Source organism: Wolffia australiana, chromosome 8, assembly GCF_029677425.1.
Source record: "Wolffia australiana isolate 7733 chromosome 8, ASM2967742v1".
Classification (NCBI taxonomy): Eukaryota; Viridiplantae; Streptophyta; class Magnoliopsida; order Alismatales; family Araceae; genus Wolffia; species Wolffia australiana.
In genome coordinates this window covers 2099382-2116311 of record NC_135842.1, presented here as the reverse complement: position 1 = coordinate 2116311, position 16930 = coordinate 2099382, and the positions used below count along the sequence as shown (strand labels likewise).

General features: G+C 39.7%; 1 pseudogene; it reads right to left on the bottom strand.

Moving 5' to 3' along the window:
- Positions 1-7315: 7315 nt before the first annotated feature.
- Positions 7316-8647, bottom strand: LOC144706555 (expansin-A10 pseudogene; annotated as a pseudogene).
- Between the last annotated feature and the right edge of the window lie 8283 nt (positions 8648-16930).

The window sequence follows — 16930 nt, the reverse complement described above, 5'->3', positions numbered from 1 at the left end:
AGAGAGAGAGAGAAACAGTGAGAGGAAGAGGAAGATAAAGAGAGATACGTGGGTCGAGGCGAGATAGACAAGGAAAGATCAGGGAAGGTAGAGAGAGCAAAAGATATCTGTTTGTCACTTGCCAGAGAACGTGATATTGATACGGAGAGATAGAGATAGATTGAAACACATGGTGGACAAAATAGTCACGACAGGAGGAGTCTGATGTAAGAGAGAAAACGACAGGGTTGAGACAAAATGTCGGTGTTGGTCTAGAGGAGAGTGAGCAAATGATCAGTAGAGATAAGAGGGTATCGGTGAGAGAAAGAGATAGAGTGAAAAGAGGGTAGAGACGGAAAGAGAAATGCGCTCTTGTTTCAAAGCACCTGGTACTTAACCTGTAGAAATTTAAGCGAGACCGTCCCTGTTGCAACCAGGAACATTCTTCCCACCAGCCTATCCATCATCTCTCGCATGCCCACGCAAACTTCTCAACAAGACCTTTGTGTGCCTGTTGTTGGGCCTCTATGCGTCCCTAGTGTGCGGGCCTCTCTATGCGCTTAGTGTGCCAGCGATTGGGTGAGAAGACAAAAATAAGGGTGAATTATCCAAATTCTAAACCCTTATCGTTGTTGATTTCAGCTTATGCAATACAATTTATAAAACCCTAACTTAAGACGTATAAAGGTAAGAGTAGGTATCGTCAAGGGAAGCTAGTAGGGTAATTCAATTAGTGATCTAAAATGAATAATTTGACCTAATTAGGGCTAATTTAATCTTCAATGAAGATCAAATCACTATAATTAGGCGAAGAATTTGGAAAGGAGGGTAGAGGAGACGGGAAGAATAGAAGAGGTAAGGATCTCTAAATTGACTTCTTAGATCCAATAAAAGGGATCAAAGTAGTCACTTCAATGTCAATTCAATGTCAATTTGTTTTGGGGAACTGGTTATCCAAACTAACTTGCCACTTCTCATTAACTTACCTAATCTTTCCCAGGAGTCAAATTCTTTTTTTCTTTGATGATTTCTTTGTTTTTAAATGTGCAAGTGGAATAGTTAGTTCAATTCAACAATCAATCCTATTTGGTACTTCAGTGTAAGGACTTGTGCATGCAGCTCAAGCCAAGCGATTTGAGTATCATGCTAATATTAAGAACACCAATCAAGAGATTCATTAGAAAATAATCTAAATTACGAAAAAATTTAAAAATAAATACAAAGAAGCAAATATAGTTGATCTGGGCTGGTTCTCTTATCTGTCTTGCACATGTGAAACAGCCCCTTCCATAATGACCTCATCCATTTGAATTTCTATCTTTGTATTTAGGTTAAATGGTAAACACTGCCGTTTACTCCCAACAAGTAATGATTCTTTCGCTCGATCTAGCCTTGATCTGAATGATCCAAACATAGAGATAGAGAGAAGAGGCCAATATGAGCAAACCCATAAATTGTGAACTCAAAACTACTCCAGGATTAAGAGCAATTAATAAATAAATATTGACCTATCTTAGCCATTGGATCAATATATCATTTTTTAATTAAATTTTGAATTACACGCAATGTTGTGTCGCTTCCTGATGGGCTGGAAAATTTTAACTGCATTTTGGCCGGTTCTGTCTCGCTGCGCCGTGTGCCCCGAGGAAATAAAAAATAAATAAAATACGTATCAATTTGCACTTACCTGTGCGCTTTGCGAGGCAACCTATCTGGTGTTGCAACGCGTCATCTCATGTGCGTGCATCTTTGTATGCAGACCACAGGCGGTGCACTTAGCGCCTCAAAAGATGCCTCTACCGATTGCATTTAAGTCGCGGATTCTTTTTGAACCATCGAGATTTTATCGCGTGGGCCCACTAAAAAACTGACGCCACCAAACAATAATAGGAGATAGGCCCCTCTAATAACTTTCATATTAAGTATGCTAATATGATTATATTTAGATGTCTATTTGCATTGGATCACTCATATTTGCGTGTAATCAAGCTAAAAAATGATTTCATCTATTTTTAGAATGAATTCTGACTTTTCTACATTTTGTGTCTTTCGTGGAAATTTTCTTCTGAGCGATTTTCAAAGAATATAATTTTTGAGACAGAATATGATTTTTTCTAGAACTTTCAGAAGGCGACAAATCCTAGTCCTTGCAGAAGATTGGGGCCAGCCACTCATTAGCTAAGTTAACGATAGGCATCAGCCAATCATTACCCAGCCAATCATTGCTTCGCAATTTGCGAACCGATGATTGCACTTATGACTGACAGGTTTTTTTTGGACCACACATTTTTTGCATTAAATGACATGTGGACCAAGGCACAAAGGGACAAAACATACTTTTTATTTCTTTTTTTCTTTGAAATGGCACGGCGATGTAGTGCGCTCGTGTCCACTTATTTAAACAAAAGAAAGAAAAATGAGAAAGAGAGGTTTTATGGCGCACTGACGTGCCGCCAGGTCATCCTCGAGAAAGAGTCTTTCTTTCTTTTTTTATTTATTATTTCACTCTTTCTGTTTATCATTTTTAGGTACATTGGACTCCAAAAAGCGCATTCACGGAATACAAAATGCACAGAATTTCAAGCGCTTTGACTTCTTAACGGAAGTGCACGATGAGGAAGCTGGGGAGGAGAAAGAAAGAATCAAGGCCTAGGATTGGCTGAAATGTTCAGCCCTGCTTCAAACAGCCATAACGTTTGATCTACAACTCAGATTGAGCTGAAATGTTCAGCCCTGCCGTCTTCTTCTCCTCCTTTCATCCATATCTCGTGATGTATAAATAGAGGCCTGGATCACTGTAAAATTCATCTTGAACTTGCTTTCTACCTGTGTGGGCTGATTGAAAGATAGTGAGTTTTGAGATCCATCAAGTGTGTTCTTGGTGTCCTGGGTGTGTGGGCAGAAGCATTGGAGAAGAGGGTGAGCTTACTAGCCCTCATAAATTGCCCTGATCCTGGAAAAACGTAAGGATCTAAGGTAAGCGTCTTCGCCTTACGTTGTTTATTTTCCCGATATCATAGTTAGCGTAATTAGGCTTTATCGTATTCTTTTCACTTACATTTTACTTTCTTGTATCCTCGTACCTCGTCTCCCTATCCTGTCCATTTTACTTTATTTCACTACCATCCTTCACACACTCGTCCACCATCGTGTCCTCCAGATTACCTAACTCATGCCCATGCCGCTTCGCATAATTCATGTTCGCTTACTCTTTTCTTTACTAAATAAATGAGCATATAACTTATATCCTTTTACTCGAGATCCCTTGCTCACATACTCTACTTTCCTTTTCATCTCTTTTCCCATGGATCATCGCTATAATAAGAACTTAATTCCTTAATCAGTGTTCCATGGGGACACGGTCCATACTCATCACTAACTAAATATTCTTAAGTAAGCACCATTAAATATAACTTTTATTGAATAATCTCAATTACCAACGATGAATTAACACCCCTAAGTTTGAGATTATCACCATATGTTTCTCTCTCCTCCATATTTCCCTAAGAAAAACCATAGAAAAATTGAGATTAATTCGACAAGACCCCGCAATTATTTTTATTCAACTTGTAGTGCGAGCTTTTTAAGCGCAATTTGTAACCACAATTTAAAAGAGTCCCTCTCACTTTAGAAATTACTTTAAACTCCCAAATTGCTTATGATTATATCCTTTTCTACTTAAAAATTCATTTCTTCCTCAAAACAATTCCACACAAATTCAATAAAATTCTAGAAAAATCTAGAATGTTCAGTAATTCATCCAACGTCAATTGACATTAAAATTATTTTTTAAACCTGCATTTCCATTTAAGCAGAGTTATTCCAAGCTTAAATAAGTTCCATAAAATTCTTAAATAAACATGAAATTAGAATAAAATCAGAATTCACTTGGAATAATAATTAACATGTAAATATATGATAACAAGTCTATTTTAAACTCTTTAGATGAAGAAACTTATGCTAATAAATTGAATTAAACACCAAATTTAGGGTGTTTTCAGTGGGCTCCTTGTGTGGCCGTGCTCATGGCTCTTGGCTAAAGTCAGTGTCATGAACTCGCTGGCTGGTGACTCGCTGGACTACTGGCGTGTTTCTTAATTCAACTAGCCACTAGAATACTTTTTTGTTCTTCTTGTTTTTCACTTAAAGTTTACTGGACTAATAATTCCAAAACATTTTTAGACATGAGATAAACTCTAGTCTTAAAGCACTATTTAGGATTTTAGGGAGAACAAATGGTCATGTTGAAGATTTTAAGAACAAATATATGGAAGAAATTTATAGAAAAATAGATATAAAAATAATAAAGTAATTCTAAAATGTGTATATTTTTAGTACTAAAAATCACTTTATCACATGTGTCTATTATTGTTGTCGGACCATCAATCAGAAGCACCCCACAAGCACACCAAACGCTCTGACTCAAGGGCTGAAAAACTTAAAAACAAAGCTAGAAGCACAGTTTAAATAGCATAAAGTGTAGTGGCAAGCGTCTTTTATGTTAATTGAAAACACAAAATTACACGTGAGTAAAATCAAGTAGAACGCTCTGAACTTATGCTTAAAACAAAGTGTAGTGGCGTGTGGAGTTCGAATCCACAAGGAATGGGCATAACAATGTCAAACATTCTGAGGTAATTCAGAAAATTAGATGAATAAATGAGGTTGGCTGAGATATATGAATCATGTATTTAGGAAGAAACTGGACTAGCTTTGCAACAAGTCTAAGATCTGATAATTACGAGTAAATTGAGGACAAGTCGTAGGTAGAAATATAGAGAGAGCAAAGGTGATTAAGGTCTAATTATTACACCGAAAAGGTTTGGCAAGCACAGATATGATCTCTTTAAGAAATCAATGACAAGTTTTAGAGGGGATAACAGCCCGCCAAACTCCATACTCCAAAGCTACTGGGAGGATGGACATGTGCCTATGGATCTCACTATGCACATATATCATATGTCAATATTCTCTCAGCAATTCAATATGGACAGAACTGCCCAAATTGAGCCATATGGGCAATCAAAAATGAGTAGGGTGAAAATGTTGGGCGGGTGATCCTCTGCTGTACAATCTGACTCAAAGCGTCCTTAGGCAGCCATATTGCACAGAAAAAGTAATTGGATGAGGGAGAAATAGCGGGTGGCCTTTCTCACCATACGATCTAGACGGAATGTCCAGATCGCACCACATGTTCTAGGAAAAAAAGGATTACGCATTAGTCTCACAAGGGTTATTTGAAAGGATTATAACTATATAATATATGTGCGCTGCATAAGATATTTAAAAATTATATCGAGATGTCACCGCTCTTGCATGCTAATAACATGATAAACCGTGTATATTTCCATACGTTTAGGATTTTTGGTATTATTAACTTATCATTTATCACTTGAATGAACTAAATATTTGTGCAATAGCTGTAAATTCTAATTTTTGCACATTATGGTTATTTTTACTAAACTCCTTGACTTCTTTGAAGTCAATAAATTGTATTGCTGATCGTATTCTATAGTTTCACATGTGCAGAATTTGTATGAATGAGAAGATGGTAATTCTTAAAGAGTTGGAAATTTTTGAGAGTTGAGTAATTCTCAATAGGGGCAAGAAAGGTGCAAAAGGTGCTGTGGGCCTACAAAAGAGATGTCTGAGAACGGGCCACAACCTGGCATGCCCATTGGGCTTCAAAGACTTACAAAGAAAGAAGCTAAAGATTACTGGAAGCTCTAAATCAATGGATAAAAAGAGGCAAAGGGCAAGAAAAGAGCATAGAACATGCCCAAAGTGGTATTTTAGTATTTGTTCCAATGTATAAATATGCTGTTTTCTCCTTCATTTCCCCTCGTTCTGGAGGTGCTCTAGCAAGTGGCTGGCTAGCAAGATAAGGCATATTTCAGAATCCAGGTTGTTCTACATGCTTAATGTAAGGTTATTGAAGTTTTCTCTTAGCCACATCTATTGAATGCATTGAGAAATGCCTTATCCTGGAAAAATCTAAGGACTCAGACTTGAGAGGAAGCATTGAGGGCTCAGTAAACTTCCACTGAGGTTTTTAAGAACTTAGGTCTACATTTTCCCATGATTATCTATCCATCGTCCCTTTAAAACAACACTTTCTCACTCTAAACACTCATTTTCCATACTTTCTCTCTCTAGAATCCACCCTTTCTGTACCTAGACTTCATCCATAGGCCAAGTTCATCCTCCCCAATTTCATAGAAAAATCTCCTTCATTTGCACTTTCAAATTCCATCTCAAACTCCTTCTACCCTCTTCTTCATTTTATCTCTCTATCTCCTCATTTGGACCTTTTCTCTCCTAAAACCGTTTCGTTCTCTCTCTAAATCCATCTCTATTGCTCTCTAGACTCTGCTGCTCTCTCCACTTCGTCCCAAGAAACTTTTCATTAAAATTTTCACTTTTGAACCTTTCAAACTCAAATTATTTCTATCTTCGCTGTCCTTGTCCATTGGTGTGCACTGCGGCAACGCAGCGTCTTCGAAGCACACTTGCCCGCCGGTCACGCGCTCGCCACAGCTGCACCCACGAACGGAGGTATCAACAGTGAGCACTTACTTGATTTTTGGTAAGTCCAAAGAGGTCAACCAGTTTGAACTGGTCGAAACTGGATCGAACAAGGTCGAACCCGCCATATAAAAACCGAAAAAACAATAAAATTATATTCATTGATTAAAAGAATATATAATCCCACCACCGCTCTGCCACCGTTGTGTTGATGCTCCAACGTCGCTTCACCACCGGGCGTCTCTGCTCTGCCGCCACTCTACCAACGCCACCGCGCAGTCGCCCCAGTGATCGCGGAGCAGGTAATTTCTGTTTTTAGCATTTAAAATTATAAAATTAATGTCAGAAAAAATTAATAAAATGCCATCAAATACAAAAACAAAATTACACTTCGTCCTAGGGGTGTAATAGATTATTTAAACCCTTCACAACCATGATTTATTTTTATTTGAGTGATATTAAACACGTAAATTACATGAGAGTAGGCCGTTTAGGTTTTGAGGTTTTCCCATTCTATGTCTAATTATATGTTTTCCACTAGGTTTCCTTGGTCTTCTGCATACTTTGAATTGTCGATAGAAGGGCATTTAAATTTGGAAGGACATTTGTTTATTCAATAGATACGATGTTTTCTGCTGACGCAATTTCTTTTCTTTCACTTTCTTCTACCACTAAAGATCACCCCTTCAGCTTGGGCCCTGCCAATGGCAGCAGGGCCAGCCGAGCACCATTCCATGAATAATACAAATCGGTAAAACAGTTTAAAGTGTATGCAGGCGGGCTCCAGACGTGGCGCCGCAGCCCGAACCAGCTAGAACTGGTTGCCCTCGAAGGTCTGGCCAAAGGACCAGCCGCGAGGGGCGACGTCGTAGCTGACGACCGTCCTTCCGTCGCTGGTGGTGACCTTGAAGGAGAGGCTCTGGCTACCGAGGTTGGCGTTGCTTTGCCAGTTCTGGCCCCAGTTGCGAGAGAGGGCCTGCCAGTCGGAGGTGGGAGTCTTCAAGGCAACGGCGACGACGTCGCCAGCGCCTCCGACGTTGGTGACGAGAACGAGGTTGAAGAAGCTGTGGCCGTTGACGGTGAAGCGGATTCCGCCGGACTTCACGCAGGGGACGCGCTGGTAGGCGACGGGGACGATGCCGGCGCGGTACTGGGCGATTTTGAGGAAGGCGGGCTGGGCTAAGTCGAAGTGCTCGCGCGGGGGGTTGCACCAGCCGCCGTTGTCGCTGGGGATGGAAGGGTTGGGCGGGCAGAAGTTGGTGGCCGTGACGGTGATGGTTCCGGGTAAGCACCATTTTGGGTCGCCGGCGCACTTGATCGTGTAGCAGGATCCGCAGCTCAGCCCGTTGTTGAACAGCGCCGTGCTTAGCGCCGCCGTGTTCGTCCCATAACCCTGGCTGTATAGGTTTCCGTATCCGCATGCCCCACCTGCATCATTATCCAATTTTTAGTTCAGTTTTCTTCCTCTGTGTCTATCTCTGTCTTTACACCCCTCACTCTCTCTTTACAAATCTCTGCACCTATCTCTCCCTCTACAACTCTCTACATATATCAGTCTCTAGTACTCTCTCCCTTTATATTTCTCTACGTCCCTCCATTGCTCTCCCTCTATCTCTTTTTACAACTCTGTACAGCTCGCTATCTCTCGTTACAGTTCTCTACATTTATTTACTTTTCTAGAACTCTAAAACTCGAGAACTCTTTTTGGGTCGCGATTTTCTAGAGAAGCGATGCGGGAGATTCATCTCTTCTCTTTGTTTTTTCTCTCCGTCCATCTATCTCTCTTCCTCTCTGCCACTCAGTCACTCCTCGTTATGTTTATTGGGTACCGATGTCTCTCTATCTAGCTACCCATTCTTTTATCACCTCTTTATTTACTTGCCTATCTGTCTCTGGCAGCCAGAAGCTGAGAGAGAGAAAGGATCGATCCCTCACAGAAACTGGCGATCTGTCCATCTCTCTTCTCATGCGCATCTCGTTATCTATCTCTCCAAGGAGGGAAATACGTACCCATTGTGCCGGAGGCGTCGCCGCCGCCGTAGAAGGTGGCGTGGGCGTTCTGCCAGCCGCCCTGGGCGGCGCTCGGCCGGAGAACCGTCGCGAAGAGGAGAACGCCGAGTACGAAGCCCGCCGCTGGTGCCATGGCTGGATGTGTAGAGAGAAAACCTGGCTTGTTTCTGCCTTCTTCTTTCCTGAGTTAGAGAGCGAGATGTAGAGCTGTAAGAGAGAAGAAGAGCTGTAGACAGAAGAAGAGCTGTAGAGAGATAAAGAGCTGTAGAGAGATAAAGAGCTGAAGAGAGAAGTTGATGATGGGCTGTGGAGGGGAGGTCGGTTGGTTTTATAAAGGGAGAAGGGAGCCTGGGCGGTGGGTCCTATGCAAATACTTTAGCGGTTTTCTCTAGTTGGGAGATCATAAGATTGTCTTTCTTGGTTGGGCCCACCAGGAACATGGGCTGGCTTGTTGCCGATGTGGACCGCCGCCGGAGACCAGCGTTGAAGCGGTTTTCTCTCTCTCTCCTCACTCCCTCTCACCATCTCTCCCTCTCTCCTCTGCCCCCCTCTCTACCTCTCTTCCCCTCTCTCTCCCCTCTCCCCCTTCTATCTCTCTCCCTTCTGTCTCCTTTTCCTCTCTCTCTCTCTTCCCCTCTCCCCCTCTATCTCCCTCCCCTACCTTTCTCTCCCTTCTATCTCCTTCTTTTCCTCTCTCTCTCTCTATCCCCTTTCTTTAATCCACAAAACTAATCTCCATGTCCAAATCAGGAGCAAATATTCCAGCTCGCATGTTACTCTATCTGTATAGATATCCAAAGTGAGTCTCTCCTTCGTGACAAAAAAAGAGACGTAGTCCGAGAGAAAGTGACGGTTGAAGATCCGGATCATGCAGCTAGACTTGGTGCATTGCATTAGACAGAGTTGATAACTTCCAGTTCGATGGTATTATCAAAACCATTTACTTTTAGAGAAATAGGTCGAGACCTTTGATTTTTCTCAATAAATGATCAGATTCCAAATTCAGAGAATACCAATAGTCAGGAAGTAGCTCCTAGGAAACGATATGGAGCAGCGGTGTTGTAGATAAATGGATAAGCTATAATCTAGGAAAGAAAATTCGACGAGGAAAGATAGAAAGAGATATAGAAGGATTAATAGTCACGACAAATAGATACCGGAGGATGGAGAGAGAGAGACATATAGATCGATACAGAAATAGATAAATAGAGAGAGAGAAAGAGAAAGAAATATAGATGGATAGGTTGATAGTTAGAGAGAGGGAGAGAGAGAGAAACAGTGAGAGGAAGAGGAAGATAAAGAGATAGATACGTGGGTCGAGGCGAGATAGACAAGGAAAGATCAGGGAAGGTAGAGAGAGCAAAAGATATCTGTTTGTCACTTGCCAGAGAACGTGATATTGATACGGAGAGATAGAGATAGATTGAAACACATGGTGGACAAAATAGTCACGACAGGAGGAGTCTGATGTAAGAGAGAAAACGACAGGGTTGAGACAAAATGTCGGTGTTGGTCTAGAGGAGAGTGAGCAAATGATCAGTAGAGATAAGAGGGTATCGGTGAGAGAAAGAGATAGAGTGAAAAGAGGGTAGAGACGGAAAGAGAAATGCGCTCTTGTTTCAAAGCACCTGGTACTTAACCTGTAGAAATTTAAGCGAGACCGTCCCCTGTTGCAACCAGGAACATTCTTCCCACCAGCCTATCCATCATCTCTCGCATGCCCACGCAAACTTCTCAACAAGACCTTTGTGTGCCTGTTGTTGGCCTCTATGCGTCCCTAGTGTGCGGGCCTCTCTATGCGCTTAGTGTGCCAGCGATTGGGTGAGAAGACAAAAATAAGGGGTGAATTATCCAATTCTAAACCCTTATCGTTGTTGATTTCAGCTTATGCAATACAATTTATAAAACCCTAACTTAACGTATAAAGGTAAGAGTAGGTATCGTCAAGGGAAGCTAGTAGGGTAATTCAATTAGTGATCTAAAATGAATAATTTGACCCTAATTAGGGCTAATTTAATCTTCAATGAAGATCAAATCACTATAATTAGGCGAAGAATTTGGAAAGGAGGGTAGAGGAGACGGAAGAATAGAAGAGGTAAGGATCTCTAAATTGACTTCTTAGATCCAATAAAAGGGATCAAAGTAGTCACTTCAATGTCAATTCAATGTCAATTTGTTTTGGGGAACTGGTTATCCAAACTAACTTGCCACTTCTCATTAACTTACCTAATCTTTCCCAGGAGTCAAATTCTTTTTTCTTTGATGATTTCTTTGTTTTTAAATGTGCAAGTGGAATAGTTAGTTCAATTCAACAATCAATCCTATTTGGTACTTCAGTGTAAGGACTTGTGCATGCAGCTCAAGCCAAGCGATTTCAGTATCATGCTAATATTAAGAACACCAATCAAGAGATTCATTAGAAAATAATCTAAATTACACGAAAAATTTAAAAATAAATACAAAGAAGCAAATATAGTTGATCTGGGCTGGTTCTCTTATCTGTCTTGCACATGTGAAACAGCCCCTTCCATAATGACCTCATCCATTTGAATTTCTATCTTTGTATTTAGGTTAAATGGTAAACACTGCCGTTTTACTCCCAACAAGTAATGATTCTTTCGCTCGATCTAGCCTTGATCTGAATGATCCAAACATAGAGATAGAGAGAAGAGGCCAATATGAGCAAACCCATAAATTGTGAACTCAAAACTACTCCAGGATTAAGAGCAATTAATAAATAAATATTGACCTATCTTAGCCATTGGATCAATATATCATTTTTTAATTAAATTTTGAATTACACGCAATGTTGTGTCGCTTCCTGATGGGCTGGAAAATTTTAACTGCATTTTGGCCGGTTCTGTCTCGCTGCGCCGTGTGCCCCGAGGAAATAAAAAATAAATAAAATACGTATCAATTTGCACTTACCTGTGCGCTTTTACCGGAGGCAACCTATCTGGTGTTGCAACGTCATCTCATGTGCGTGCATCTTTGTATGCAGACCACGGGCGGTGCACTTAGCGCCTCAAAAGATGCCTCTACCGATTGCATTTAAGTCGCCGGATTCTTTTTGAACCATCGAGATTTTATCGCGTGGGCCCACTAAAAAACTGACGCCACCAAACAATAATAGGAGATAGGCCCCTCTAATAACTTTCATATTAAGTATGCTAATATGATTATATTTAGATGTCTATTTGCATTGGATCACTCATATTTGCGTGTAATCAAGCTAAAAAATGATTTCATCTATTTTTAGAATGAATTCCTGACTTTTCTACATTTTGTGTCTTTCGTGGAAATTTTCTTACGAGCGATTTTCAAAGAATATAATTTTGAGACAGAATATGATTTTTCTAGAACTTTCAGAGGCGACAAATCCTAGTCCTTGCAGAAAGATTGGGGCCAGCCACTCATTAGCTAAGTTAACGATAGGCATCAGCCAATCATTACCCAGCCAATCATTGCTGCAATTTGCGAACCGATGATTGCACTTATGACTGACAGGTTTTTTGGGACCACATTTTTGCATTAGATGACATGGACCAAGGCACAAAGGGACAAAACATACTTTTTATTTCTTTTTTTCTTTGAAATGGCACGAGCGATGTGGTGCGCTCGTGTCCACTTATTTTAAACAAAAGAAAGAAAGAAATGAGAAAGAGGGTTTTGCGGCGCGCACTGACGTGCCGCCAGGTCATCCTAGAAAGAGTCTTTCTTTCTTTTTTATTTATTATTTCACTCTTTCTGTTTATCATTTTAGGTACATTGGACTCCAAAAAGCGCATTCACGGAATACAAAATGCACAGAATTTCAAGCGCTTTGACTTCTTAACGGAAGCGCACGATGAGGAAGCTGGGGAGGAGAAAGAAAGAATCAAGGCCTAGGATTGGCTGAAATGTTCAGCCCTGCTTCAAACAGCCATAACGTTTGATCTACAACTCAGATTGAGCTGAAATGTTCAGCCCTGCAAATCTTCTTCTCCTCCTTTCATCCATATCTCGTGATGTATAAATAGAGGCCTGGATCACTGTAAAATTCATCTTGAACTTGCTTTCTACCTGTGTGGGATGATTGAAAGATAGTGAGTTTTGAGATCCATCAAGTGTGTTCTTGGTGTCCTGGGTGTGTGGGCAGAAGCATTGGAGAAGAGGGTGAGCTTACTAGCCCTCATAAATTGCCCTGATCCTGGAAACGTAAGGATCTAAGGTGGCGTCTTCGCCTTCGTTGTTTATTTTCCCGATATCATAGTTAGCGTAATTAGGCTTTATCGTATTCTTTCACTTACATTTTACTTTCTTGTATCCTCGTACCTCGTCTCCCTATCCTGTCCATTTTACTTTATTTCACTACCATCCTTCACACACTCGTCCACCATCGTGTCCTCCAGATTACCTAACTCATGCCCATGCCGCTTCGCCTAATTCATGTTAAACACTCTTTTCTTTACTAAATAAATGAGCATATAACTTATATCCTTTTACTCGAGATCCCTTGCTCACATACTCTACTTTCCTTTTCATCTCTTTTCCCATGGATCATCGCTATAATAAGAACTTAATTCCTTAATCAGTGTTCCATGGGGACACGGTCCATACTCATCACTAACTAAATATTCTTAAGTAAGCACCATTAAATATAACTTTTATTGAATAATCTCAATTACCAACGATGAATTAACACCCTAAGTTTGAGATTATCACCATATGTTTCTCTCTCCTCCATATTTCCCTAAGAAAAACCATAGAAAAATTGAGATTAATTCGACAAGACCCGCAATTATTTTTATTCAACTTGCAGTCTGAAGCTTTTTAAGCGCAATTTGTAACCACAATTTAAAAGAGTCCCTCTCACTTTAGAAATTACTTTAAACTCCCAAATTGCTTATGATTATATCCTTTTCTACTTAAAAATTCATTTCTTCCTCAAAACAATTCCACACAAATTCAATAAAATTCTAGAAAAATCTAGAATGTTCAGTAATTCATCCAACGTCAATTGACATTAAAATTATTTTTTAAACCTGCATTTCCATTTAAGCAGAGTTATTCCAAGCTTAAATAAGTTCCATAAAATTCTTAAATAAACATGAAATTAGAATAAAATCAGAATTCACTTGGAATAATAATTAACATGTAAATATATGATAACAAGTCTATTTTAAACTCTTTAGATGAAGAAACTTATGCTAATAAATTGAATTAAACACCAAATTTAGGGTGTTTTCAGTGGGCTCCTTGTGTGGCGTGCTCATAACTCTGGCTAAAGTCAGTGTCATGAACTTCGCTGGCTGGTGACTCGCTGGACTACTGGCGTGTTTCTTAATTCAACTAGCCACTAGAATACTTTTTTTGTTCTTCTTGTTTTCACTTAAAGTTTACTGGACTAATAATTCCAAAACATTTTCGACATGAGATAAACTCTAGTCTTAAAGCACTATTTAGGATTTTAGGGAGAACAAATGGTCATGTTGAAGATTTTTAAGAACAAATATATGGAAGGAAATTTATAGAAAAATAGATATAAAAATAATAAAGTAATTCTAAAATGTGTATATTTTTAGTACTAAAAATCACTTTATCACATGTGTCTATTATTGTTGTCGGACCATCAATCAGAAGCACCCCACAAGCACACCAAACGCTCTGACTCAAGGGCTGAAAAACTTAAAAACAAAGCTAGAAGCACAGTTTAAATAGCATAAAGTGTAGTGGCAGCGTCTTTTATGTTAATTGAAAACACAAAATTACACGTGAGTAAAATCAAGTAGAACGCTCTGAACTTATGCTTAAAAACAAAGTGTAGTGGCGTGTGAGTTCGAATCCACAAGGAATGGGGCATAACAATGTCAAACATTCTGAGGTAATTCAGAAAATTAGATGAATAAATGAGGTTGGCTGAGATATATGAATCATGTATTTAGGAAGAAACTGGACTAGCTTTGCAACAAGTCTAAGATCTGATAATTACGAGTAAATTGAGGACAAGTCGTAGGTAGAAATATAGAGAGAGCAAAGGTGATTAAGGTCTAATTATTACACCAAAAAGGTTTGGCAAGCACAGATATGATCTCTTTAAGAAATCAATGACAAGTTTTAGAGGATAACAGCCCGCCAAACTCCATACTCCAAAGCTACTGGGAGGATGGACATGTGCCTATGGATCTCACTATGCACATATATCATATGTCAATATTCTCTCAGCAATTCAATATGGACAGAACTGCCCAAATTGAGCCATATGGGCAATCAAAAATGAGTAGGGTGAAAATGTTGGTGGTGATCCTCTGCTGTACAATCTGACTCAAAGCGTCCTTAGGCAGCCATATTGCACAGAAAAAGTAATTGGATGAGGAGAAATAGCGGGTGGCCTTTCTCACCATACGATCTAGCGGAATGTCCAGATCGCACCACATGTTCTAGGAAAAAGGATTACGCATTAGTCTCACAAGGGTTATTTGAAAGGATTATAACTATATAATATATGTATGCGCTGCATAAGATATTTAAAAATTATATCGAGATGTCACCGCTCTTGCATGCTAATAACATGATAAACCCGTGTATATTTCCATACGTTTAGGATTTTTGGTATTATTAACTTATCATTTTATCACTTGAATGAACTAAATATTTGTGCAATAGCTGTAAATTCTAATTTTTGCACATTATGGTTATTTTTACTAAACTCCTTGACTTCTTTGAAGTCAATAAATTGTATTGCTGATCGTATTCTATAGTTTCACATGTGCAGAATTTGTATGAATGAGAAGATGGTAATTCTTAAAGAGTTGGAAATTTTTGAGAGTTGAGTGATTCTCAATAGGGGCAAGAAAGGTGCAAAAGGTGCTGTGGGCCTACAAAGAGAGGTCTGAGAAGCGGGCCACAACCTGGCATGCCCATTGGGCTTCAAAAGACTTACAAAGAAAGAAGCTAAAGATTACTACGGGAAGCTCTAAATCAATGGATAAAAAGAGGCAAAGGGCAAGAAAAGAGCATAGAACATGCCCAAAGTGGTATTTTAGTATTTGTTCCAATGTATAAATATGCTGTTTTCTCCTTCATTTCCCCTCGTTCTGGAGGTGCTCTAGCAAGTGGCTGGCTAGCAAGATAAGGCATATTTCAGAATCCAGGTTGTTCTACATGCTTAATGTAAGGTTATTGAAGTTTTCTCTTAGCCACATCTATTGAATGCATTGAGAAATACCTTATCCTGGAAAAATCTAAGGACTCAGACTTGAGAGGAAGCATTGAGGGCTCAGTAAACTTCCACTGAGGTTTTAAGAACTTAGGTCTACATTTTCCCATGATTATCTATCCATCGTCCCTTTAAAACAACACTTTCTCCTCTAAACACTCATTTTCCATACTTTCTCTCTCTAGAATCCACCCTTTCTGTACCTAGACTTCATCCATAGGCCAAGTTCATCCTCCCCAATTTCATAGAAAAATCTCCTTCATTTGCACTTTCAAATTCCATCTCAAACTCCTTCTACCCTCTTCTTCATTTTATCTCTCTATCTCCTCATTTGGACCTTTTCTCTCCCTAAAACCGTTTCGTTCTCTCTCTAAATCCATCTCTATTGCTCTCTAGACTCTGCTGCTCTCTCCACTTCGTCCTAGAAACTTTTCATTAAAATTTTCACTTTTGAACCTTTCAAACTCAAATTATTTCTATCTTCGCTGTCCTTGTCCATTGGTGTGCACTGCGGCAGCACGCAGCGTCTTCAGCGATCACACTTGCCCGCCGGTCACGCGCGCTCGCCACAGCTGCACCCACCGAACGCGGAGGTATCAACAGTGAGCACTTACTTGATTTTTGGTAAGTCCAAAGAGGTCAACCAGTTTGAACTGGTCGAAACTGGATCGAACAAGGTCGAACCCGCCATATAAAAACCGAAAAAACAATAAAATTATATTCATTGATTAAAGAATATATAATCCCACCACCGCTCTGCCACCGTTGTGTTGATGCTCCAACGTCGCTTCACCACCGCGTCTCTGCTCTGCCGCCACTCTACCAACGCCACCGCCGCAGTCGCCCCCAGTGATCGCCGGAGCAGGTAATTTCTGTTTTTTAGCATTTAAAATTATAAAATTAATGTCAGAAAAAAATTAATAAAATGCCATCAAATACAAAAAACAAAATTACACTTCGTCCTAGGGGTGTAATAGATTATTTAAACCCTTCACAACCATGATTTATTTTTATTTGAGTGATATTAAACACGTAAATTACATGAGAGTAGGCCGTTTAGGTTTTGAGGGTTTTTTCCCATTCTATGTCTAATTATATGTTTTCCACTAGGTTTCCTTGGTCTTCTGCATACTTTGAATTGTCGATAGAAGGGCATTTAAATTTGGAAGGACATTTGTTTATTCAATAGATACGATGTTTTCTGCTGACGCAATTTCT